The sequence below is a fragment of the Myxine glutinosa genome, chromosome 2 (assembly GCF_964187855.1).
Source record: "Myxine glutinosa chromosome 2, kmMyxGlut1.1, whole genome shotgun sequence".
Classification (NCBI taxonomy): Eukaryota; Metazoa; Chordata; class Myxini; order Myxiniformes; family Myxinidae; genus Myxine; species Myxine glutinosa.
Window position 1 is genome coordinate 92,919,823 of NC_136262.1, and position 24,933 is coordinate 92,944,755.

Genomic DNA, 24,933 nt, shown 5'->3' on the forward strand with positions numbered 1-24,933 from the left:
GCATCACTCAAAATGGAACCAATCCAACATTATAGTATTTGAAGTGGTCTTGTGAAAATTAGATGGTCTCTTTCTCCTTTTCATGTCGACTTGCAAATACCTCTGGAAAATCTGCTTTACAGGGATTATTTTGATGCATTTCCAAATTTGGAACATTTGGAACAAACATTTCCAAACTTGTATTATGTACGATTACACGCATATGATATTTATTGTGCAGCAAGGAAAGTTCCAGATTGCCATTACGGTCGAAGATGTCATTTTTCATGAATAGCCTACATCAACAATGGCAGACCTTAGCAAAACTAGATTGTCGGTAATGATTGAGGGTGACCTACAAAACAAAAAGAACATTTGCAATTCGATGTAATAAATCTCGCTGCTTAATTGAACAAAAGCGTGATCATGTACAGTTTGTACACCTTTCACCAGTAGTTTCTCATGATGGTGAAGTACCCACTTGTTAGAAACACCTTTTGTGTTGTTAGATCGTTTGTCATCGAGTCCAGAATAGTTCATTACAAGAAACCAACTGTGAATCAGACGGTTTTTACAACGACTCACAATTCATCTTGTTCGTATCTTTGCTGAAGTGAAATGCACCTGAACAGGCGAAGCAATGGCCAAACCCATTTTTTGGCCAATTCCAGAAATAACTAGAACGTCACTCAGTAGAGCGCATACTCCCGCCGTGGGTCTAGTTGGAATAGTACGATTTCACAAAAGTTTGAGGGAGTAGTTCAGTGACAACACAAGACAAGACAACACAAGACAGACACTGCACAGATATAGGCCTATATTTAGAATATATAGAAGATAATGTTAAAAAAAAACAAGGCAATTTCACTTACATTTTCGGATTCAGCGTTCAATTCTATATAAGTGAGTGTATTTTGAGGCATGTGTGACTTCAAATAAAATTGTAAGCCAGGCAAAATGTGCGTTTCATTCCTTAGGGATACAACATGTAAAACTGGCCCAAACGTCAAAACAAAACTCGCTCATTTTAAGGCGTACAAGCTAATGCGACCACTCATTCTTCTGGGAAGAATCCCGTGCACATGCTGGTCCCACTTATAACTCACCTAAGTCTTTATAAGTTCATCAAATACTGACACCGCGATTGACGGGTAAATGTTGATATCTCTTCTGAGGTAAAAAAAAAAAAAAAACAGTTTTAAAGCATTATACGTATCAAGCGATACATTTTATGAAATGGGGAAACCGAATACACACTTTGGTGGTTTTAAAATGACAGAATATGTCTTTATTAGAAAAAAAAGAACATTGAAGACGACGCTGCTAGCAAAATACACCGCTCTAACGCATAACCACGAGTTTAAACTACATTTACAACAAATATGAAAACTATTTTCATATCACAATGTTAAATATAGAATATATAGAAGATAATGTTTAAAAAAAAAGAGCCCTGTCTTCCAATGGTAAACAATCCTTCAAAAAATTCCTGGATCTAGAATAATATTTTTCCTGAGCTTCACCAAAAATTAATCAATTCTTCCTTTTCCCAAGGCCAATCATCCCACCAACTTTCATCCAAATCCGTTCAGAACTTTTCCAGATATCTTGTTCACAAACACACTAACACACACACACACAAACGGACACAATCGAATGCATTACTCCCTCGCGGGGAGTAACTAGAACGGCACTCAGTATAGAGCATACCTCCACCTGGTAGGCCATATCACCCAATGGTGAAGAATCACTTAAAAAAATTAAATAATTCTCATATCCGAATCTATATTCAGATCTTCACCAAAATCGAACAGATTCTTCCTCGTCACACACATAACCTGTCCAACACGTTTCGTCCAAATCCATCCATAACTTTTTGAGATATCCTGCTCTTATCGTTTTTGGCCCTATCTCCCAATGGTGAAGAATCACTTTAAAAATTCAAGTAGCCGGATCCGATTCCGGATCTTCACCAAAGTCTAATCATTTCGTCCGTGTCACATATGCTACATCTTTTTGTTCCGTCGATTCGCTACATCTCAATTTCATCCGAATCCATCCACAACTTTTTGAGATATTTTGTTCACAAACGGACAGACAGACAAACGGACAGACAGGGGTGAAAACATAACCTCCATCCACCTTTGGTAGCGGAGGTAATAAAGGTAATAAAGGTTATGTGTCTTTCAATCCTGACAAATCTCACACTCTTACAATGTCTCTCCGAAAGGACCGACTGGACAACCCTCCCATCTACTTTCTCAACAATCCTCTCCAAGAAGTTCTGTCGCTCAAGCTTTTGGGTCTCACTATCTGCCATGATCTTTCTTGGGAAAACCACATTTCCAAGCTGGCCTCCAAAGCCAGTCGCCGACTGGGCATCCTCCGTCGTGCGAAGTCCTTCCTTGGCACACCTGAGCTCCTCACCACATACAAGGCTTTCATCCGCAGCTCAATGGAATACTGTTCCCCCCTCTGGGCTGGTGCTCCTGCCTCACACCTTGCTCGGCTTCACGCTGTTGAGGCCAAAGCTTTCAGAATCATTGGAATCTCCTGCGATGTAGTCAACGCCGAGGGCCTTTCACTCACTCACCGCAGGCAGGTTGGTGGTCTTTCTGTCTTCTACCGACTCCTCTCCGGCCTTGCTCCCCCAGCTCTCTCTGTGCTCTGTCCCCCCAATATTCCTTCAGGTCGCACAAGATCTGCCTGCAACCCTCTTATGGTTAAACTGCCAAAGTCTAGGCTCTCTGCTCACCTTCACTCTTTCATTCCCCTTTTCTCCCGCCTCTGGAACAAACTCCCCCACTCCCTTCAATCCCACTCCTCCCTCCAGGTCTTTAAAACAGCTGTTCACCACCATCTCTTATCGTCCCCCATCGAAAACCTTGATCTTTTCTACCCCCGGTAATTCACCCCAGAGTCCTTGCAGTGTTCATATGTTTTAATCCTCTCCCACCTCCCCCCAAGTCCTCCCGATGTCCCTGCTCTCAAATGTTGTGTTTGTGTCCTTCCCCCTCTTCTCCCTCTCTTTTGTGTCCTTCCCCCTCTCTCCCCATCTTGTCTGCCGCTCCCCTTGTTTTTTTTGTTTTGTGTGTCGGTTTGTCTTTTTGTGTGATTAATGTTAGCTCTTTCACGAGCCTCGATCTTGTATACAAAAAAAAAAGAAAAAAAAAATCAGTAATATAAGGGGCAGAAAAAGCTAAATCAGTAATATAAGGGGCATGGCAGAAAAAAAACATGGTCAGGAAAAGCACTCAGCTATTCTAAACTAATGATGAACACGAACTTGTCCCGAATAATCATTTAAATCACATTCACTGAACATGCCTCACACTCTATCAGCAAGCATCTCCACATATTATTTAATTTTAACTGTATGAGAAATCGCAAGATAGCAAATAGGTCGACTAAATGATCTCTCCATATCCAACCTCAAACATTAGAAGGAAAATCCCATTTTATGCAATGAAAACATCCCTAATTATCCAGATTATCATTTTAAACACAGAATTAGAACAGGAAATGCAATTAGAGTTAATCAATTTCACTTGTAAATTAACATGACCAATGATCTATCAAATTGCCCTTACAATATGCAACTTGCTCCACAACACCAGGTAACATTCTTGCCCAATCAAAGCATGTACACACAATCAAAGCATTTTTTTATGCATACTTCCGCATCCGCAAGATGGCGGCCTCCATTGAGCGATTTGGTGCGTCAAAGCTTCGAAATTCTCAAGCCAAGGGATCCAGCAAAATCTGGCTTTTCAACATAATACGTACCCGTTCATTGACAAAACCGGCTTCGCCGGCTATAATACGAAGACAAATTAATTATTTTGTCAAAAGGTCAAAAGGTTAAAGGTCAGAATCAACTAAAATCATCAATTTTCATCCAATTGATCTGAAATTGAAATTTAACATTTGAGTTTTTCCATCAAATTTTCAACAAAGGTTTTTTTGTTTTTTTTTGTGTACAAGATCGAGGCTCGTGTAAGCGCTAGCATTAATCACAAAAAGACAAACTGACACATAAAACATATAATAAAGGGAGCGGGAGACAAGATGGGGAGAGAGAGGGAAGTACAAAAGTACAACAGGGACATTGGGAGATCTGTGGGAGGGAGAGGGCTTGGGGGGAGGGGTCAGCAGAATGTGGGGGGTTGGGGAGGGGCGGGAGAGGTAAAAACAAATGGACACTGCTAGAACTTCCAGGAAAGAAGTCGGTATTTCAAAAAAGTGGATTTGGGGTGAATTAACAGGGGTAGAAAAGATCAAGGTTTTGGATGGGGGAAGATAAGAGATGGTGGGGAACAGCTGTTTTAAAGACCTGGAGGGAGGAGTGGGATTGAAGAGAGTGAGGGAGTTTGGTCCAGAGGCGGGAGAAAAGTGAGAGTGTGAGATTTGTCAGGATTGAAAGACATGTTCCATTTGTTTGAACAGTCTCTGATTTTATCCAGGTCTGCAGAGAGTGAGGAGGCTGCAGACTGCTGATCTGAGGGATGAGGTATGGAGCAGCAGAGAGTGGAGTCATCAGCAAAGAGATAGAGAGGATATTCCAGAGAGTCAGAGAGATCATTGATGAAGACCAGAAAAAGCACAGGCCCAGAACACTGCCTTGAGAAACTCTAGATTGAGGAACACTGCCTTGAACAGGAAGGGGAGATAAGAGAAATCGATTCAGGGCCACACGTTGACTGCAACCAGAGAGGAAGTCCGCAAGCCATGTGTGGAGGTTTCCATGGATACCCCAGGAGAAGAGTTTGGTGAGCAGTGCTGGGTGCCACACCATATCGAAGGCACGAGATATGTCAAGGGAGACAACTCTGATTTCCTGTTTGGCATTGAGGACCTCCATCCATTGTTGAGACAGCAGCAGCAGTATTTCCAGAGTAGAATGACCTGGTCTGAATCCAAATTGATGATCAGAGATCAAGCCATTGGAGAAGAGGAAAGATTTGATATCCGAAGCAATGATGGATTCCATGACTTTGCTGATAATTGGGAGCAGGCTGATTGGTATATAGTTGCAAGGATCTGTTTTTTCACCTTTCTTATGTAAAGCGGTAATGTTGGCTGATTTCCAAGCTGATGGCAGATGACCTTGAGAAAAAGAGAGGGTGAAGAGAACAGGGAGAGGATGTGAAAGAGTGGCAGAGCAGGATTTTAGGACCCGTGGGATGATGCCGTCTGGTCCAGTTGCAGAATCAAAATCGAGATTTGACAGAAACTTCTCCATCTTGTCAGAAGAGAAGGACACAGAGTCCAGGAGCAGCTGGGTATGAATGGGTATGGTGGGTGCAGAGAGAGATGGGTTTGGGACACAAGATTTTGAGGCAAACACAGAGTTGAGGCATTCAGATTTTCATGTGCAGGGTCAGCTGTGTAGCCATTTGAGGTAAGGGAGGGGTTGGAGGGGGAACAAACACTAGAAACAGATTTGACCAGACACCACCAGGATTTGGAGGAGAGAGACAGGTTTTGAGATTTCAGTCTTGAGAGTAAAGAGATATTGTTTCCTGGCTCTCCTGAGGGTAGACACACACTAGTTCCGAGCTTTGTGAAAACACCCGAGATTGCCTTTCATTGGATTTGCCTTCCATGAGGAGAAGGCAAGTTGTTTCAGGACAACTGCCTCACCTCAAGATTCAGTGTACCCTGGACGGGAGGAAGTGTATGACAACTGAAGACGAGATGGAATAAATCTGTGCATGAGAGAGAGCAGTTTGCTTTGGAAGAATTCCCAGGAAGAGTTTATGTCAGAGGCAGAACAGATGGGAGACCAGTCCAGATGATTGATGGCTGCATGAAGACCATGCCAGTCAGCCTGAGTGAAATGCCAGACTCGTCGGCATTGAGGAGGCTCTCTGAGAATGGCTTGTGAGATGTCCACTTTAACAAGCAAATGATCAGAAGAACCGATTGGAGCAGAAGAAGAGCAGCAGACATTTGCAAGGAAGTTTGTCATAACCAACTCTGGAAGAGAAGATACTCCATTGACTGAGATCCAGGTCAGGAAATTGACAGATTGTGTCAGTCCCAGTGACTCACAGAAGTCCTTTGCTGAGGTGCCGTGGCTGTTGAGAGAGGTACCCACTCCCAGCCAGCTGGCATGATGACAGTTGAAGTCAACACATATGAGGAAGAGAGATTTGGGAAGTGTGGATAGAAATTGGTCCATCTTGTCAGACAGCGAGATGTGAATGGAGTCATCACTATTTGGTGGACGGTACACCACACATATGAACAAAAGGTGGGAGCAGAGGGGTAGCCGTAGCCAGAGGTCCTCTTGGGGGTGAGGTCGAGAGAGGGCAGTGCCAGGAGAGTGAGGAAGAGAGTTTTTGATAAAGATAGCAACCCCACCACCAGGACGAGGCTCAGGTCATTCATACCTGAGGAGGGAGTAACCAGGAAGTGATATTAAGGAATCAGAGACATCTTGAAGGAGGAAAGTTTCAGTTAAGCAGATTACATCTGGTTTGTCAGAAGCAACCAGTATGGATAGATCAATCAGGTTTGAGCAAAGGCCCCAGATGTTTGAGTTCCATACCGTCAAGGAAGAGGGAGGGGAGCATCGGATTCAGGACAGGGGAGGGGTAGGGAAAGATGAGGGAAGAGAGGGTGAGGTAGGGAGAGCTGTTAATGGTGTGTCAAAGATTGCAGAAGAGTTAGAGAAAGGGAAGGATGAGGAGGATAAAAGGTTTGATGGTGATGGGATGAGGCACAGTGAAGTGTTGTTTAAGGGGGGGGGGGGGGGGCAGAGCAAAGTAGAAAGTTGGAGGAGGTGGAGGTATGTGATGGAAGGGAGAGGAAGTGGGGAAGAGGCAGCTTTGAGGAGGAGGGGGGAGGGGAATAATTGGAGAAAGATAGTAGGGGGGGGGGAGATTAGAAGGGGAGAGGTGGGGGGGGGTAGTTTTGAAGGGGAGGGGTGAGGGGGGAGTTTTGAAGGGGAGGGGTGAGGGGAGAGTTTTGAAGGGGAGGGGTAAGGGGGGAGTTTTGAAGGGGAGGGGTGAGGGGGGTGATTTGAAGGGCAGGGCGAGGGGGAGATTTAGAGGGAAGGGGCGAGTTTAGGAGGAGAGGGGTGAGGGGGGAGAATTGAAAGGGGGGTGAGAGGGGAGTTTTGGAGGGGAGGGTAATGGGGGAGTTTAGGAGGGGAGGGGCGAGGGGGGGTTGGAAAGTGGACGATTAATGACAAACGAACATTTTTTACAAAATGGGTTTATTGTGATTTCAAGTTAGAGATCAGTTTTAAAACGATAGAGAAGGGGTGGAATGAAGGTGAGTTTAGAAAATGTAAAAAGGAAGGACTGTAAGAGATTGAATTTTTTTTTGAAATGTAATGATTTCATGAAGAAATTGAAAAAATCATTTTAAATAGGAAGAAAAACAGCGTGTTGTAATATACCACTGAATAAAACACTGCAGGGGAGAAGTTTAAACATATTTAAATAATATTTAAACAAAACTGTGAAAAACAATCTGGGAAAAATCCCTGAAGTGAGGGCGTGGATCTGAGAAAGAAGGAGAAAGGGTTGAATGAGTATGGTGGAAACTAGAATTGGAAAGGTGAGTATCAGCTGGAGATGGAAGGAAGAGGTGGAAGACAAGGAGATAAAGGGTCGGGGCGAGACAACAACACAGGCAGGGCCCGCGAAGAGAGAAGGAAATAATAAATAAATAAAAATGTTTTTTGGGGGGGGATTTAAAACGTTAGACAAAGCGTAAGATGTTCGGGGAAGTTAGGGGGAGAATCGAAAATCAAAGAAAAAGCAAATACAAAAAAGGAAAGAACTTAAATTCACAAAACACCGACGGGGGGGGAGGGAAGCCTCAAGGTACCAGGCTGCATACACGGTGCGAACAGAAAACGATTAATTACACACAAGTTTGCAATAACTACAAACCAAGACTAACTAGAAACACACAGTAACACATATACAATAAAATAACAAGTGGAAAATTGACAGACACGAATTGGAAAATACTTGAACTTTGATGATGTGGAGAGACCAAAGTACGCCTTATCATGATAATATGGAGAAGACAAATTAAGAATTTTGTTTAGTCAAAAGGTTAAAGGTCAGGGTCACCTAAAATCATCAATTTTCATCCAATTGGCCTGAAATTTAAATTTACTATTTGAGTTTTGTCATCAAATTTTCACCAAACCATTATTATGATAATATGGAGAAAAAAATTAATAATTTTGTCAAAAGGTCAAAAGGTTAAAGGTCATTGTCACCTAAAATCATCAATTTTCATCCAATTGACCTGAAATTTAAATTTACCATGTGAGCTATTGTCATCATATTTTCACCAAAGCTTTATCTCTATATAATTCCAGCAATCTCTGTGTGTGTGTGTGTGTGTGTGTGTCTGTCTGTATGCGACCGCTGTTTCTCGACAACTACCGGTCCGATATACTTGAAACTTGCCAGGTATATTGCTGGGGACCCGAGGATGTGCCTTTTCAAGGTTTGAAATTAATCGGACAAGTGGTTCCCAAGGTATGGTCACCGTACTCGCAAGCCGTTCGCTTTGGCTTTGCGAATGGACCAAACCATTTCATGTAAATAGAGGGGGGGGGGGGGTTCTGTGGTCGTTACTGCCACGTGGTTTCAAAGTTTTTTTTTGTTGTTGTTGTTTGCACGCATGTTTTTTTGCACGCACGTACGGGCAAGCACGTACGGGCAAGCACGTACGTGCGGGCACGCCCTAGTTATGGTAATATGGAGAAAACAAATTAATAATTTTGTCAAAAGGTCAAAGGTGAGCATCACATAAAATCATAAATTTTCATTCCAAATGACCTGAAATTTTAAAAATTTGCATATTGGGTCACTGAATTGGTTCACCAATCAAAAGCTAGAAACTGATTGTTTTTTGGGGGATAAAAAGGTCAAAAGTCAAGGTTGCATGAAATCAATTTTCACCCGATTGACCTAAAATTGAAAGAATTTGCATAATCAAAAGGCAGGAGTCGATTATTTTTTTTAGATCAAAAGGTCAAAGGTCAAGGTTGCATAAAATCATCAATTTCCATCCAATTTACCTGAAATTTTAACAATTTGCATATTGGGTCGCAGAATTGGTTCACCAATCAAAAGCTAGAAGCTGATTATTTTTTTAGATCTGAAGCTCAAAGGTCCAGGCTGCATAAAATCATCAATTTTCATTTTGTATTTTCTTTGAAACGGTTTTTGTTATTTTGAGCATACAGAAGAAAAAGAAGAAGAAGAAGAAGACGAAGAAGCCACCTGAATACAAACAGATGCGGACAGGCTTTGCATTTTCAAATGCTTTCTCATTTTAATTGTACTGTTTGTTGCTTCGACCTGAGAATTGGAGACATTATCCATGGTACATAATGGTCAACTCATCTATCTATAATTCCAGTAATCTCTGTGTGTATGTATGTATGTATGTATGTATGTATGTCTGTGACCGCTGTTTCTCGACAACCACGGGTCCGATATACTTGAAACTTGCCAGGTATATTGCTGGGGACCCGAGGATGTGCCTTTTCAAGGTTTCATATTAATCGGACAAGTAGTTACCGAGCTATGTCCAAAAAACGATTCAACCAATCAGAGAGCAGCGAGTTATCACGTGTGCCGAACGTGGCGAACAGACTCTGCCTCGGACGGCACATTTGAGAGCGTATTCATTTATTTCACGTTGGCAAACTATGTTGCCGCTATGTTGGCGTTAAACTATGTTTTAAAACTAATTAAAACTAATTTGCGATTCTTTCGCTTTCCTGCGCGTTTGTGCACGCGATGGCGATTTCTTTACCAAACTCCGCAAGCCGTTCGCTTTGGACCAAACCATTTCATGTAAATAGAGGGGGGGGGGGGGGGGATTGTCACCGTACTCGCAAGCCGTTCGCTTTGGACCAAACCATTTCATGTAAATAGAGGGGGGGGATATAATTTTAGATATAGATATAGTACGGGCATGCCCTAGTTATGTTAAACCCTTACAAGGAATATGGATCATTTTGACAACGTACCACCCTAAAATCCTTGCGCTTATGAAAAATACAATGAGATTGTTAACTTCCAGAAACGACAGCGAGCAGACAGAACATCTGGCTCATTATCTCGAGGCTTTGCTGACACCGCACCCAATGGCATATTTAGTTAGGCCGGATTCTGCCAGGAATCAAATCGAACACAAGTTATGCTCGAAGATGGCAACACTATGGAAAGCATTTGTGACCCGAATGTTGAAAAATCCTTTAGTACAACTCTTAACAAGAATTTCATATTAGCTTGTTGTAGGGTAACTTTTAAATTATCTCAACCACCATGGAATTCTAACCACAGCACTAGACGTTTTTGCCAATATAAATATAGACATGCACAATATGCTACATTTGCTGGTGACAAATGAGCAGTAATTATCATTATATTCTAATGATGCTCGTCACACATTCTGAAATCTCCTATTTGTGACTTTGCCAAGGTCGTAGTGGTAAAGAAACAGCGAAACGAACACTTCGTGTTTAATTAACAACGTCGCTCGCTTGTTCCAATGTCACGCAGTTTGTCTGTCGGACGATTCCTCCTTATCAATCTTTTCACTATACTTTGAATTTTATTCAGTGTCATCATCATTTACACTTTTCCATGTTCTCTTTCCTCTTATTCTGCTTCTGTTCATTTTTAGTATGTTGGCATGTTTAGCAAAATGAGACCCACATTACTCCCTCTCTTCAGATGCAATCAAGCTTGTTGGTGGCTTAACGGTTAAGGCGGGTACCTTAAGATCATAGGGTGTTGGGTTTGATCCCCTGTTGTATCGTTAAATAATACCAGGTGTATTGACTCAGTCTATCATCCTTCTGAGGTTAGCAAAATGAGTACCAGCTTATTGGTAACAACTCAGGGGCACTGCATCAGCAGCACAGCTAGGCACACTCCCAGCAATTATGCAACCAGCAGCCACAGGCTGCAAACAAAACAATAACAAGCATTCTGAGTATTGCACTGCAATACATGTCCCCTACCAAAGTTCAAAGTGCCATAACTTTGTCAGAAATGATCGAATATGCAAATTTATGCACGGTTGATGCTGGTTTTCAAACTTGATCTGAGGTATACTGAGACACGTGTGTGTCACGCCTCGCCTCGTTGATAAGCCCGCAAGGTCGCTCCGTGGAGCAGCCTGCACGTATTGCACTGTGTGAATTATATAAATTATTACCAACTCACGTCTGAGGTACTAGCGATTCAAGAGATATCCATTTTTTTTTTTTTTCGTTTAATTAACGATATCTGCCAAACCACGTGCCCTATCGCAAATTCCAAAGGGACATTTTAGTAGACTGACATGCTGAACAGATCTGTGAAGTTTCCCCTCGATTGGATCAAAAATGAGGGAGGGGCTCAGTTTTATAGGTTCATGCTTAAAAACGTCATAACTCTGAAACCATGTGACGTATGACGTCATGCTCAATGACTTTTTTGTTCGTCATGCGTATGCGATTCTGCCTGCAAAGTTTGGCCTCGATCTGTTCAGCCGTTGTAGAGAAAAAGGGGTTTTCGTGTTTCCACGAAAAACAATATGGCACCCGAACCACGTGACCTGTGACGTCATAATTACCATTAAAATATTCTACAGACCGAGTCCCTCCTATGGTGAAAATTTGATCTCAATCGGTCCTATTATTGCAGAAAAATTGGTTTTTAATGGAAATTAAAACTTAAAATGGCACTGAGTTAAGGATCATCAGAATTATCAGAATTACCAAAGTTCAAAGTGCCATAACTTTGTCAAAAATGATCGAAACGTCGTGAAGTTCGAACTTGATCTGTAAATTATCATGAGGAAACCATGTGCCAAGTTTGAAATCATTAGCATTAAGCGTTTAGAAAACAAGTCCGGAAAACTGTTCTTTGCGTGACGAACTGACGGACTGACGGACTGACGGACGGAGGGACGGCGTGCAAACCTATAGTCCCCTCCGGTGTACACCGGTAGGGGACTAATAAAGAGGCAACCATCTGAGAAAAGGTATAACAATTGAAGGATTTGAACCTTCTAATCATTTAGTAGCACTAGTGGGCCCGTTGGGCCGTTGAACCAAATTTTCATTGGTCTTCACCGCCTTGTAGCATACCTGCCAGATTCAGGGGTGAGGGATGTCTTTAGGGTCCTCAGGGACTGGTATTTTGTGTCTTTGGTCCTCTGCATCTTTTGGGTCCTCAATGACTGGTATTTTGGGTCTTCAGATTATTTTGGGTCCTCGGGGACTTTTGGGTCATCTGGGTTTTTTGGGTCCTCAGGGACTTTTGGGTCATCTGGGGTTTTTTTTTTTAAAGTTCTCAGGGACTTTTGGGTCTATTGGGTCCTTGGGGACTTTTGGGTCCTCTGGGACTTCTGGGTTATCTGGTTATTTTGGATCCTCGGGAACTTTTGGTTCTCAGGGACGTTTGGGTCTATTGGGTCTTCGGGGACTTTTGGGTCCTCTTGGACTTCTGGGTTATCTGGTTATTTTGGGTCCTCAGGAACTTTTGGGTCCTCGGGGACTTTTGGGTCATTGGGGTCTCTTGGGTCCTCTTGGTTTTTTGAGTATTAGGGTAATTTAGGGGTCTTTGGGGTCTTAACGATCTTGGGTGTCTTAAAGGGTCTTCATAGGTTGAAGACCTACAGGGTTAAAAGTCTACAGTCTACAGGGTTAAAAGGTACATTTCAAGATTATGTTACGTATTCGGCCCTAATGATTGTTGTTATGATTATTGTTGTTGGTTTGAAGTATTCTAGATATTATGCTTATTGTGACTTAAGGGAAAGGGTTGTTGTGGTTAAAAGATTTAAAAGCGCTCCTGGTAAAATGTGGCCGGAAATCCGGGTCGAGTCCGGAAGAGGTGGAGCGAAGGAGAAAGAGGTGGGAGGACATCGAAAAGAGACGTGGTGGTTGAAGCTCCGGCCCGAGCGTTCGACGTACAGTGCGAGTGAACTTTGCGTCCTTGAAGGGAAGTTCGGGTGATAGGAAATATCGCCGGAGTGCGTGGAGCCTGTGTCGTCGGGTATTCTCATTGAGGTTCCGGAGGATCCAGGCCTTGAGAATCCGGGTTGGAGCGAAAGCCGTCCGCCATTTCGCCACGCGAGCACCCTGCAGTGAACAGGCTTTTGTCGTGCCGGCTGGGCATTATTCCCCGGTGGATTGCCGGGGACGGCTGTGCCAGAAAGGGGCACGTGAGAATTATACGGAGGCTCGCGGATGGAACCGCAACGTGTACGTCGGAGCGTGTCTTTGTGAGGTTCCTCTCCACCGCTGTGTTGCTGGGGGCTGAGCACGTGACCTCGGGGTCGTCTCGGTCGTCTACGCCTCAATTGACCATCGGGCCTTGACTCCCCGATCGCGGGAGCGCACAGAGACATTGGGACTTCGCTTTGGAGGGGTGCAGAGACATGTGGGGAGGTGCCGTGAGTGTGGGGTTAAGGGGCTTGACAAGGATATTATCGTAAGATTTGAAAGTAGGGGCGATTGCCCCCATTGTTGTATGGCTCTTTGTGTGTGATTTATAATATATTATTGTTTGTTTATAACCCGGTGTGGTTGCATTATTGCTTTGACTGTTTCATTTGCTGGTTCCATTGAGGGACATTATTTGCTGGATTTCAACCAAGGATAACACATCTTTCTGCCGGGGACCCTCTCGGGGTTCGGAGGTCCACCGAGACCAGAGGTAAGGGGGGGCCCCCGTAACAATTGCCTAATTTATTTAATGGAGGTACATAATTAATAGACACAAAAAGTATGCTTCACACACTCGCACACACTCTCACACACACAACTCATCCATTTATAGTAGATTTAATTAAGGTGTTGGAATTCCATGGTGGTCAAGCACCTGAACTCATGTGTTGTCTTAAATTTGCAAACACTACACTGAAATACTGCATTCAATGTTAGAAAGGCAGTTCGAACATCGCAAAAAATATCTGCATAACACACAATAAACAGAGCTGCACTTAACTTTGCAATAATCTTGAAATTGATCCTGTATTTCTTTCACTCCTATCACTTCAATATAACGTCATCCCCAGGGAAAATCTAAGAGAGAGGTAGGGGAGAGATAGAGATGGAGACACAGACAGATCTGAGAAATTATTTCAACTTACAGTGAAGTACAAGCTGAAGAAATTTGTGCTTTGATACAAAAAAAAAATCTAAACAACCAGCTTCTCTCAAGGCACACTTACCTACATCAAACTTACCCACAAGGCATACCTATAGTTAACCGACTAAGTTGCTAACTGACTTATCCCAGGACTATCTAGGATCATCATCAATTGGGCAACCTTTATCACGAAGGTTTCAATAATTTCACTCCAGAATCTCTCCAAACTGCTGGTCCACAACATCAACACAATCAGGCAAATTTCTTTTGCAACACTTTTATAACTGTTCCATGCCCGTTTGTGCAATCTTTTGAGTTTATCTCACATTACCAGTAGGTGATCTAGTACGAACTAGTAGGAGCACCCGGTGTTACCCGGTGATGTTCCAATCCTGTTGGCATTTGAAAGAAATCAATGTTTGTTTTTTGTATTTTTGTGAGCGCCTAAGACACTTCCCTAAACCAATCCACTAAGGAATGGGGCTAATTAGGCACTATCGAACGATTAAAAGAAAATCCCCCCACCCCCAAAAAATCTAACTTTTTTTGTTTCAATTTTTTTCTGCCTCAAACATTTTTAGGATGAACCTCGGGAAGTTAGGGCCATCTCTGAGAACAATGGCGGCACACACAGAGAGGCAAACGGCACTCTTATAGTATAGCTTGTACCAACACACACAGACAGACAGAATTAAAGAATCTCCAATGGGAATTACTCATGAATAGCACACAAAATAAGTAGCGTGAAAATATCACAGCATTTGTAAAAGTTTTAATCAACATCGTTCTATGGCATTTTTGGGCTGGGTGGGTAGAGGGGGAGGATTTCGAGGCTTGATATTGAAATTATAAAATAATTTGCAGCAAGTGCCAGACTTTACTTGGCAATGCAATTGAGGACATTTCAATCAGTGAGAAACTGCTTTTTGTGATATTCCTGGGGTTGTGTCATTATTTAGTGTGGATGAAAAATCCACCCCTACACTTTTGGATCTGAACAGCCATGGGAATCAAACACCACTCGTGAAGTGAAGAAACAAATATTTAACCACTCAAACAAAAAATTTACGATCGATATTTTTGATTTAATTCTTTACGAGATCGAGACTCATGGAAGAGCAAGGTGATGGACTGATAGTGAGGAAATGGAGCAATCGAGGAGACAGAGGGGATAAAACACTGCACTTTCAATTGTTAGAGGGTTAGGTGAGGCAGGGTTAATGAGGTAATAAAGATTGTACATAAGGATGAGGAATTACATGAGATGGCAGTGAAAGGAAAAACAATTGAAATTGAATTTTTTTTGAAAAACAGTGGTTATTTTCAGTCCTCGGGAACTTTTGGTTTTCAGGGACGTTTGGGTCTATTGGGTCCTCGGGGACTTTTAGGTCCTCTGGGACGTCTGGGTTATCTGGTTATTTTGGGTCCTCGGGGACTTTTGGGTCCTCTGGGACGTCTGGGTTATCTGGTTATTTTGGGTCCTCGGGAACTTTTGGTTTTCAGGGACGTTTGGGTCTATTGGGTCCTCGGGGACTTTTGGGTCCTCTTGGACTTCTGGGTTAACTGGTTATTTTGGGTCCTCGGGGACTTTTGGGTCCTCGGGGACTTTTGGGTCATTGGGGTCTTAACGATCTTGGGTGTCTTAAAGGGTCTTCATAGGTCGAAGGGGTCTCAACAGTCTAATGGGTTAAAAGGTACATTTCAAGATTACGTAATTAATTAATGGACGTACATAATTAATAGACACAAAAAGTATGCTTCACACACTCACACACACAACTCATCCATTTATAGTAGATTTAATTAAAGTGTTGGAATTCCATGGTGTTCAAGCACCTGAAATAAACCCAGCCTGCTTGAAAGCGACAAATAAATTATGTCACATTTTAAACCTAATTTATTGGGTAAATCCATTTGATTTTTTAAAGAAGTTTCAAAAAGTATACAAGTTGATAGAAGCTGTCGAATATGGAATATATCAAGAGGCCAAAATAGCACAGTCTTTAAAGACGATTGTGATGTGGTCACATGATCTTCAGCTCTTGGAAGCCAATAGTATGTCTCAAACTCAGTCTTGCACAGCTCGTCTCATCAACGGGATAAGCTCAAGGTTAGCAAATAAGTCCAAGGCAAACAATCCAACAGCCTGGAGATTAAAGCTTGAAATTAGGTTCTATAACAAAAAAGAGCTTTCAAAAACAAATAAAGTTGCAGATAAACCTGTAAAATCACAGCAATTGCATCTGTATGCGGCATCAACATCATGATGAATGAATAAATTATTCCTTCAATTTGTTTTGGAATAAAAGGTTCAATTGACACCAAGTGTATTAAACAAGATGATATATCGAATTAAATAAGAATTGGGCATTAAATGACGAGCTGATTCCATACCTTTTGTTGGGGGTTTTGGGAGATATTATGATCAAAAGGAGGAAGGTGAAACGGTAAGTAAGGAAGATGCGGGATCCACCTTTGATGGAGTGTAACTGCAAAGAGTTCAGACTTTTATCTGTGGCAAAGGCTTATTCAGTAGGGTGGAAAGGGAGGTTAGAAAATGGACAATAGGACAGGCCAGGAAGGCCCTGTGGGGGGCCAGAGGCCGGACAATTTTTCAAAGTAAATAAGGACAAAGATTCGCTCAGCGATGAATTCCGAGCTTGAGTGTAAGGCTGATGGATGGGACACAGAGACAGCAAAGACACTTGACAGGCACTGGGGAGTCGGAAATGATGGATGGGGAGTGGATAGAGGGAGTCGTGTCGGCATGGTCGTGTGGTACGAAGGGCTCATGATTGCAAAGTTCTTGGATAGGGATGAAGGGAATTTTCGAGGGTGGTTCTCTGGCTCCAGAGTCTGGAGATCAAAAGGACCGTGGCTACATTTGAAATTTTCTTTATCTATTCCCGTTTTCCCGAATAACCGGACAGCCTGATTGCAACTTAAGTGTTGTTGGAAAGAATTATTGTATTCCATACTAATGTTAACAATATGGCAGAAAGCAACCTGTAGGCTGAACCAAAAAGTGCAACATGTATTTGTAAGCCAGGTGAGGTTTATGATACATCTGTTATTATTTACTTAAGGTAACCTTATGGATGCAGGTGTGTTCAGTCCTCTATGCCGTCCAGATCCTGGTGGAGTGGTAAATTGTCTCAAGGGTGTGCATGTTCAGGGAGAGAATCTCGACACTGGAACCTGAACTCTGCACTTTGCCAAATCAGGTCCAATACTTTTACCTGCAGCATATCACAGGTCTACAAGAGCTCCGCATGGTTGTTGTTGCTGCTGTTGTTGTTGTGCTTTTTTTTTGTATACAAGTTCGAGCCTCGTGCAAGAGCTAACATTAATCACAAAAAACATAAACGGACACATAAATCATATAATAAAGGCAGCGGGAGACAAGATGGGGAGAGAGAGGGAAATACACAAGTACAACAGTAGAGAACAGGGACATCGGGAGATCTATGGTAGGGAGAGGGCTTGAGGGGAGGGGTCAATGGAAGGTGGGGGGTGGAAAAGGTAAAAAGCAGGGGAAGGGGGGGGGGGTGGGGGAGGTAAAAACAAATGGACACTGCCAGGACTTCCAGGAAAGAAGTCGGTATTTCAAAAAAGTGGATCTGCGGTGAATTAGCAGGGGCAGAAAAGATCAAGGTTTTGGATGGGGGAAGATAAGAGATGGTGGTGAACAGCTGTTTTAAAGACCTGCAAGGAGGAGTGGGATTGGAGAGAGTGTGGGAGTTTGTTCCAGAGGCAGGAGAAAAGAGGAATGAAAGAGTGAAGGTGAGCAGAGAGTCAAAATTTTGGCAGTTTCACCAAAAGAGGGTTGCTGGCAGATCTTATGTGGCCTGAAGGAATATTTGGGGGACAGAGCACAGACAGAGCTGGAGGAGCAAGGCCAGAGAGGAGTCGGTAGAAGACAGAAAGACCACCAACCTGCCTGCGGTGAGCGAGTGAGAGACCCTCGGATTTAGCTTCATCGAGGGAGATTCCAATGATTCTGAAAGCTTTGGTGTCAACAGCGTGAAGCCGAACAAGGTATGAGGCAGGAGAGCACCAGCCCAGAGGGGAGAGCAGTATTCCATTGAGCTGCGGATGAAAGCCTTGCATGTGGTGAGGAGCTCAGGTGTGCCAAGGAAGGACTTCGCACGACGGAATATGCACAGTCGGCGACTGATTTGAAGACCAGCTTAGAAATGTGGTTTTCTCAGGAAAGATTATGGCAGATATTGAGACCCAAAAGGTTGAGTGACAGAACCTCTTGGAGAGGATTGTTGAGAAAGTGGATGGGAGGGTTGTCCAGTCGGTCCTTTTGGAGAGACATAGTAAGAGAGTGAGATTTGTCAGGATTGAAAGACATGTTCCACTTGTTTGACCAGTCTGTGATTTTGTCCAGGTCTGCAGAAAGTGAGGAGGCTGCAGACTGCCGATCTGAGGGATGAGGAATGGAGCGACAGAGAGTGGAGTCATCAGCAAAGAGATAGAGAGGATTTTCAAGAGAGTCGGAGAGATCATTGATGAAGACCAGAAAAAACACAGGGCCCAGAACACCGCCTTGGGGAACTCCAGCCTGAACAGGAAGGGGAGATGAGAGAAATCCATTCAGGGCCACACGTTGACTCCGACCAAAGAAAAAGTTACATGGATACCATAGGAGGAGAGTTTGCTGAGCAGATCGGGGTTCCAGACCGTATTGAAGGCACGTGATGTCAAGGAAGACAGCTCTGATTCATTTATGAATATTTATGTCAAATTAATAATTAAATTAATGAATAGCCATTTAAAAATTTTGATGTACCATACATCTTTACGCAGTATTTGGTAGGGGGTTATACTGGGTGGTTTGCCATTGCCTTCCCATTTAAAACCTTTTTTTAAAAAGGATTAGGTGTTCAAGGTATGACTCGGCCGGGATTTGAACCACCACCACCAACCTCGTAGATTCAGAGGGATGCCAACCACGACACCACCGATTCTGGTGGAATAGCCATTACTGTTCAATAAATAATTATAATTATTGTGAGAATCAGCCTCATATGGAAAAACCCAGTCTTTGTTTCAACAGCTAATTTGATTTCTTATTACAATTTAAATAACAAATATCATCTAAAACTACAGGAAACGGCACCTACGAGGTGATTATACATTTCGGTGATTATTGTCACCTTTTTCCCTTCCTCTCCTTTATGTGCATCTTTTTCATGTCAATGTCATTGCTTTAATCCTTTACCTCTAACTGTATCGCAGGCATGAACACAGCCATCTCTGGGGTGTTGCTGCTATTCACAAATAAATAAAGAACGCACTGATATATCACTCAACCTCTTTCATTCAAACTCGGCCAAAGCCCGAATATGCTCAAAAAAACGAGCAACATTTTTTGCAATTTATTTATTTATTATAATTCAAATCGATTTTTGATTGGCCAACAGGCAGCAGAGTACCACCCATCACCAGGAAGGCAACGTAAATAACCATCAGAGTGACGCGTGTTACGACGTAAAGATTTTGCGTTTGGATAATTAAGACGCATCGCACTGAACATATAGATTTATTTACAGCTCAGATTAAGGGCGCAGTCACTCCGCCAATGCACGAGGACGCGTCTCGGTTAACTTGAGCAGATTCTACTGGATTTCTCATTTATAACATCTGCACACTGTCAGCTTTCATCTGCGCAACTGACAGCAGTGTCATGCATGTTGTAATATAAACGTGGGAAGCGAAAGTCCTTGGTGTTAAATGGCTGCCCTTGGTTTTACCACTTGTGTAATGCATAACACAGCAATCCAAGCCGTGTCACTGTGCGGCCATGCTGGTGCTGAACATTCATTTGCTCTATGGACACATCCAGGACACCACTTGCACTCCTTTTACAAAGCCCAGGAAAGAGAGAGATCTAGATCTCCGGATTATTGTTAAGCCTTACTGATAAAATTGCTTCCATTTGATGTTGGTTGTCTGCAATTATTCTTGATACACATAGCTCAGCTAAGCTTTGCTGTGGATGGAGAGGGAAAACTTTTCTTCAGGCTTAGTCATTGTGAAATCATAGGAGGGAGAAGTACAGACATTTTTTTTACGCCAAGTACAAACATAACTCTTCATCCTATCAGCAATACAATGCCATCAAAGTCCTTTTCCTTCATCCGTACCTTCCGCAGATTGTTCAAGTATAAGCATTGGATAAATTATCTTACATTTCCTAGTTTGCATTGCTTAGTTTGCATTTCCTAGTTTGCATTGCCTAGTTTGCATTTCCTAGTTTGCATTTCCTAGTTTGCATTTCCTAGTTTGCATTTCCTAGTTTGCATTTCCTAGTTTGCATTTCCTAGTTTGCATTTCCTAGTTTGCATTTCCTAGTTTGCATTTCCTAGTTTGCATTTCCTAGTTTGCATTTCCTAGTTTGCATTTCCTAGTTTGCATTTCCTAGCACTATAACAATAAACTTATTTTACAAGCCACTTGCAGGCAGCATTTTAATTCCATCCAAGCTTGCCCTGAGGGCATGAAAGTGTCATCCATCAGGGGTGGTATTTTTTGTATACAAAGTCAAGGATTGTGGAACAGCTGGAACACAAAATGGATTAAGACACAACAGCACAAAAGGACCAGGAGAGAGAGAAGGGGAAACACCAACAGCAGGGTTGAGGGACAAAATAGGAAAATTGGACTGTTGGGAAGAATGAGGACTGGGGGAGGACACAAGCATTGGACAAGATGGATATATTTGGTGTCCATTTTTTGGGATATGTTGGCCACCAGGAAGGAAAAACTGGAAATTTGGAAAAAGGTGGGCTTGGGGGATGGGTGGGGTTGACAGGGACATAAAATATCATGGTTTTTGACAGGGGATTATCTGAGATGGTGGTGAACGGCTGTCTTGAAGATCTGGAGGGGAAAATGACATTGAAGACTATGTGGAAGTTGGTTACACAGGCAGGAAAAAAGTTGAACAAATGAGTGGAGGTGAGCAGTGACTGAATTTTGGGAGTTTTACTGGAATGGGGTTGATGGTGGACCATGGGTGCCCTGCGGAAACCTGGGGGACATGATGGGGGGACAAAGCATGGAAAAAGCAAAGGGTGCGAATGCATCATGGAAGTGGCAGAAGGCACAGAGACCACCGACCTCTCCCCAATTGGAAAGTGAGAGGCCCATAAACACAGCTTTACCATGGGAGATTCCAATGATGTTGAAGGCCTTGGTTTACATGGCATCAAGCTGAGCACACTGTGAGGCAGGAATGCCAGGACAGCAGTACTCCATAAAGCTGCAGATGTAAACCTTGTAGGTGGATAGGGGTTCAGGTGTGCAAAGGAAGGACTTTTGTTACATATTTATGTGAATGTATGTGAATTACCATTCAGGTCTTTGCTTATCCGTGTGTATAATATTAAGGGTTGTTGTGGTTGGAGGGTCAGGAGCCCTTCTGAAATAGTGGCCGGAAACGGAAGTGACCGGAAAACGGAAGAGAAAAAGACACGAGGAAAAAGGACGGGTATTCTTCTCTTCTTCCTCGCCCCGCTCCGACGAAAGGAGGGATTGATTGAGCCGTGTGGAAAAGCGGCGTTCCCGAGCCTGTCTGGCGAGAGGAGTTACCGGGACGGATACCTGCCCGGTGGACGTCAAACTGTCGTGTGGCCGTGCACCGACCCAGCGTTTGGCGCCGTTCGCGACACCGTCAAAAAAGACGCGTACGGGTCGCCCGTTGGGGCCTAACACGCCTTGCAAGCGGCGTGGGGTTTGGCTTGCTTTCCCGTACCCGCTTCGCGTGGCCACGAGGGGCTGCAGCCGGGGTGCCTGGTAGCGGTACGATACCTGCCCGGTGGAAACACGTCCACCCGGGGTTCGTTCAACCGCCCGAGTGCGGAGACGCCGACCATCATCTTGGTCAGGAGGGGCCCAGAGACATTGTGCGGGACCGAGACCAAAAGGGGGTCGTGAGTACTCACCGGGACACACATATATAAGATGGCCATCTTAATCATAGGGAATTGATTGTGGATTGAGAATTGTTGATGGTTGTGTATTGTTGATTGCTCGGGGAAAATCTCCGTGGTTGTGTCATTGAAATTGTATGGTATCATTACCATTGAAATACATCCTTGAACATCAGTTGTCTCTTGGGTGAAATTCATATGGATTGCGTGGCGAAAGCGCATATATAATACAGCTTTCTGGCGAAGTTCCTCTCACGGTCCGGGGGTCACCGAGACCAGGTATTCACCGAGGGGACCACGTAACAGAATTGGGGGCCCGTCCGGGAACTAAAATTGTATAACATAATAAAATAATAATATTTTATTAATTAAAATTTATTAATTAATTATTAATTGGTAAATTCTTTTGAGAAATTGGGGTAAAGTCTTGGGTGAAGGTTAACAGGTGTTAACGATAGACACCATGGCGTTTGTGGCACAGAACTTTGGGGTAACCCCGAGTGAGGCACAGTTCCGAGCGTTGCTAAAGTCGGACCTCTTGAAATTGGCCAAGCATTTTAACTTGGAGGTCCGAACTAATTTGAGGAAGGCAGAGTTGCAGGCCACGGTGATACAATCTATGGTGGGATTAGGAACATGGGACGAGTTAGCCTGGGAGTGGCTACCCGAAGAACCAGAAGATGTTGAGCTCCAGAAACTGGAGTTGCAATTACGGAGCCAGGAACGGATTAAAGAAGAAGAAAGGAAAGCAGAAAAGGAAAGAGCAGAAGAAGAAAGGAAAGCAGAAGAGAGGAGAGAAGAGAAACAAGCAGAGGAAAGGAGAGTGGAACGAGAACTCCAGGAAAGGTTAAAAGAAGAAGAAAGGAAAGCAGAAAAGGAAAGAGCAGAAGAAGAAAGGAAAGCAGAAGCAGAGGAAAGGAGAGTGGAACGAGAACTCCAGGAAAGGTTAGAAGGGAGAAAAGCAGAGGAGAGGAGAGCTGCAAGGGACCTCGAAGCAGAGGAGAGAAAAGCGGAAAGGGAATTAAAGGAACGTGACATGGAGCTTCAGCAAGAAATCAAATTCAAGGAGCTGGAGTTAATGAGAGAACGGGGAGAGGCACCACCCTCGCTGACGGGGTCGACACCTAACCAGAGAACCTGGGATGTGGGCAGACATGTGAGGCTGGTTCCACCGTTCAGTGAAAAGGAAGTCGCGAAATTTTTTCCACACTTTGAGAAAGTGGCTCGACAATTAAACTGGCCGGAGGAGGCCTGGACCATACTCGTGCAAAGTGTGCTGGTGGGGAAAGCTCAGGAAATTTATTCGGCGCTACCAATGGACCAATGTGCAGATTATGAGGTACTGAAGACGCACATCCTCAAAGCCTATGAGTTGGTTCCGGAAGCTTACAGGCAAAAATTCAGGAATGCCAGGAAGAGGGAGAGTGAGACCCATGTGGAGTTTGCCAGAGTGAAAGAAAACATGTTTGATCGGTGGTGTGAGTCAAAAGGAGTCGGGAAAGACTTCGAAACATTGCGGGACTTGATCCTGGTGGAGGAATTCCAGCAGTGTGTCCACGAGGACATCAAAGTGTACCTGCAGGAAAAGAAAGTACCAAAGTTGTGGGACGCAGCCACCATGGCAGATGATTATGCCTTAACCCACCGAATAGGGGTCCACAAACCTAACTCCTCGCCTAGACTTCAGCAGGGGAGTTATGGAACACCCGGTGCGGAGAACGACCTTACATGGCGGCGGCCTCGAGATGATTATGGGGACAACTATGATACCCCAACGGTTAGAAATCCGAGGGCTACGGGCCCAAGACAAACTTATTTTTCGGGGGGCTCAAGGCCGACCCCGAGGTTCTCCCCCGGGCCTACTTGTGCTTTTTGCCATAAAACTGGACACTTGATGTCCCAATGTTACCTCCGAAAAAGGGAGAACCCGGAACGGAATCAGTCTAGTGTGACTCCGAATGCACTGGCAAGTGTGAGAAATCATTCTTGGAGAGCAGAGCTGGGGGAAGATTCCCCTGTCAAAGGTACGGCGTCCCGGGAGAACCTTGTTCAGGAGGGCTACAAACATTTCATTTCAGAGGGGTTCGTGTCGCTGGATGGCGACCCGAGTAACCAGAAGCCAGTTAGGGTATTGAGGGACACAGGAGCCCACCAATCGTTGATGCTGGAGGGCATTTTGCCATTGTCGGAGAAGACGGCAACTGGGGTTAGTGTGCTTTTACAGGGGGTCGGGGGCTATGTTAAAGCTCCGCTTCATGTCATCCAGTTGAGTTCTGAGTTGGTATCCGGGCCGGTCACCGTAGGCTTACAAGCCACCCTTCCTGTGGAGGGAATCTCTTTTATTATCGGGAATGATTTGGCCGGGGGGCGAGTTTCGGGTAATCCAATAATGGTGGACAAGCCCAGTAAGGAAAATAACACCACTCGGTTAGAGATGGAGATTCCGGGTATCTTTCCATCCTGTGCAGTGACTCGGGCTATGGGTAGAAAGCACGCGGAAGAGAAGGAGGAAGAAAGAGAGGGGGAGTTGGAACCCTTAGAGGTACGGGAAGACAACTCGGAAAAGGGAAATAACCAGGGGAGGGATTCCCAGGAATTTCGAGAAATGGTAGCGTCTGGAACGCAAGGGGACGTGGAGTGTCCGTCGGAGACCGCGGAGAACGAAGTGGAGCAAACCGCGCTGGTCCGAAGGAGACTAGTGGAAGAACAACACGAAGACTCGGAGATCCAGAGGTTAATTGAGAAAGCCGTTACGGAAGAAGAGGCTACGAAGATACCTGTGGGGTATTTCATGAAGGGGGAAACCCTAATGAGGAAATGGAGGCCCCCGGAGGTGCCCGCAGACGATGAGTGGAAAGTTCACTATCAGATTGTGG